Genomic DNA, 3,183 nt, shown 5'->3' on the forward strand with positions numbered 1-3,183 from the left:
TCCAGTCTGGGTGACAGAGTGAGACTCCAACTCAAAAAAAAAAAAGAAAAAGAAAAACTGTGTCTTAAGCAATTGTATAAAACGATATATAAAAATCTATTGTTGGACCTATAACATATAGAAATATAACAAACTTGCCAATTACGGTACAAAAGAGATGGATGGGAGAAGAGCTGTATCAAATAAGAAAAGACATCAGATGGTAATATGAATCCACAGGAACAAATGAAAAGAACCAGAAATGGTAAATAAGAAATGCTATAGACATAGAATTGCTCTCCATTTTTTTCTCAGCATCTCTAAAAGATGTAAAATTACATCCATAATTATAGCAATGTACTGTTAGGTTTGTAATACATATAAATGTATACTGATTTTCTGTGGCTGCTGTAGCAAATTATCTTATGTTAAATGACTTAGGACATGGTTTTTCTCTCAGTGCTGCAAAGGAGAAGCCCAAACTCAAGGTGCTGGCAAAGTTGCCATCTCTCTCTAGAGGCTCTAAGGAAATTATTTCCCTTGGTTCTTCCATGTTCTGACGGCTGTTGACATTACTTCAATCCCTGCCTTGATCTTCACATGACCTTCTCCTTTGTATCTTGTGTTTTCTTTCCTTCTATCTCTTATATTTTTTTAAAAAACAAGCAAGCAAAAAACATTTGTCATTGGTATTAGCACCCACCTGAAAAATTCATGGTTATCTCATCCCAAACCCATAATTTAATTACATCTTCAAAGTCTCATTTCCCAATTAGGTCACAGGTTCCGGGGGTTAGGATGTGGACATCTATTTTTGAGGGCCACAATTCAAACCACCACCAAATGTAATATGTGAAACAATAATAGGGAGGAGGAACAAAGCTATCTAGAAGTAACATTGCTATATCTCTCTAGAATTAAGTTATTATAAATCTGAAACAGATACTGGTGAAGTAGAATGGATACAGTAAGCTTTAGAGAAGCCACTGAGAAAATAACTAAAAAATACAGTTTAAAATTTATGAAAAGAATTACAATGTTACATTATAAAAGATTTACTTAATAAAAAGAAATCAGTAAATGAAAAGTATGGGAACAAAAAGGATTAAAACATATAGAAAAGAAAGAGTAAAATGGAAACATAAATCCAAATATATCAATAATAACATCACATGAATGGATTAGACAATACAATGGAAAAGCAAATTGTCAGACTAGATTTTTTAAGGAAAAAAATCCAAATATATGTTGTCTACAAAAGGCACTTTTAGATTCAAAGATACAAATAGGTTGAAAATAAAAGGTTGGAAAAATATATATTGTGCAAACAACAATCACAAAATAGTTGAAGTGACTCTACTAATATAAGACAAAATAGACTACAGGACAAAAAAATGTTACTAGAAATAAAGAAATACTTTTTTTTTGAGTCGGAGTCTCACTCCTTTGCCCAGGCTGGAGTGCCATGGCACACATGCTCACGGCCACCCCAGCGTCAACCTTCTGGGATCCAGTGATCCTTCCACCTCACCCTTCTGAGTAGCCAGAACTACAGATGAGCACTACACACCTGGTTATTTTTTTCTTTTATTGTACAGATGAGGTCTCACCAAGTTGCCTGGGCTGGTCTTGAATCTGCAGGCTCAGGCATTCCACTCTCCTCAGTCTCCCAAAGTCCTGGGATTACAGGCTAAGCCACCATGCCCAGCCAAGAAATACATTTTTAATGACAAAGGGTCAATAGGAAAGATATAGCAACTATAAACATATTTGCACCTAACAATAGAGCTTCAAAGTACATAAAGCAAAAAACTGGCAGAAATGAAGGAATAAATAGATAGTTCAACAGTAGTAGTTGGAGACTTTAATATCCTACTTTCAGTAATGGACAATAACTAGGTCAAAAATCAACAGGGAAATAGGAGACTCGAACAACACCATAAACAAACTTGATCTAAAAAAAAAAACCTTTGAGCTATTACAACGAAATACCATAGCTATGTAGCTAATAAACAAGAGAAATTTACTTTTTACAGTTTTGGAGGCTGGGAAGTTTATGATCGAGGCACTAGCATATTTGGTGTCTGGTGAAGAATCACTTTCTGGCTCATAGATGGCACATTCTTGCTGTGTCCTCACATGGAAAAAGAGGCAAGATAACTCTATGGAGCCTCTGTTATAAGGGTACTAATCCCATTTATCAAGGTTCTTCCCTCAAGACCTAATTACTTCCCAAAGGAGGCCCCACCTCCTTATATCATCACAGTGGGAATTAGGTTTCATCATATGAATTTTGAAGGGACACAAACATTTAGATCATAGCAACAGTTATAAAATATTCACCCATTCATTCCTTACCCATTACACATGGAACAATATCTGAAATGATAGACCATATGCTAAGCCATAAAACAAACCTCAATAAATTTAAAAGGATTGATGTCATACAAAGTATGTCCTCCAACCACAACATAATAAAATTAAAAGTCAATAGCAAAAGAAATTAAAGAATTAAAAAATATATGAAAATTAAACAACACATATTAAATAACCAATGAATCAAAGAATAAGTCAATAGAAAGATTTAAAAAATCCTAAAGTGAATGAAAATGAAGACACAACATGTTAAAACATATAAAATGTAGCTAAAACAGTGCTGAGAAGAACATTTATAGCTGTACATGACAAAAGCTTGCTTTTTTTAAAAGAAAGATCACAGATCAATGATGTAATCTTCTCTCTTAGACATTGGAATAATAAAGGCAAACTAAAATTAAATTAAGCAGAAGAAAGGAAATAGCCCACATTAGAGCAGATATTAATGAAGTAAAGAATTTAGGAGACGGGAACAAGATGGTGACAGCATAGGTGGACTTGTGAGATTCTCTGAACGTGAGTTCCCAAAAAGACTCTTACTTTTCTTCCCCCATCCCCCAGCCCACCACCAGCCATGCTGGTCTGAGGCCCGGGGACCTTGGGTCCCATGCAGGGCAGGATATTGTGGCCCCCTGCTGCTGCTGTTCCACCGAGTGCATGTGGGAGTCTTGGGTCCCAGCTCCCTCCCTGGCCACATTGTCTCTCGCCCAGCACCCAGCACCAAGCCGCCGGTCACTCAGGGAGGCTCCGGGTGCCTGCCCCTCAGAGACACCGGTCCCATTCCTGGCTGAAGTACCCTGTGGGGGGCCCAGGGCCACTCTTGCTGCT

This window comes from Carlito syrichta, unplaced genomic scaffold (assembly GCF_000164805.1).
Source record: "Carlito syrichta isolate Samal-C Ts95f unplaced genomic scaffold, Tarsius_syrichta-2.0.1 Scaffold303092, whole genome shotgun sequence".
NCBI lineage: Eukaryota > Metazoa > Chordata > Mammalia > Primates > Tarsiidae > Carlito > Carlito syrichta.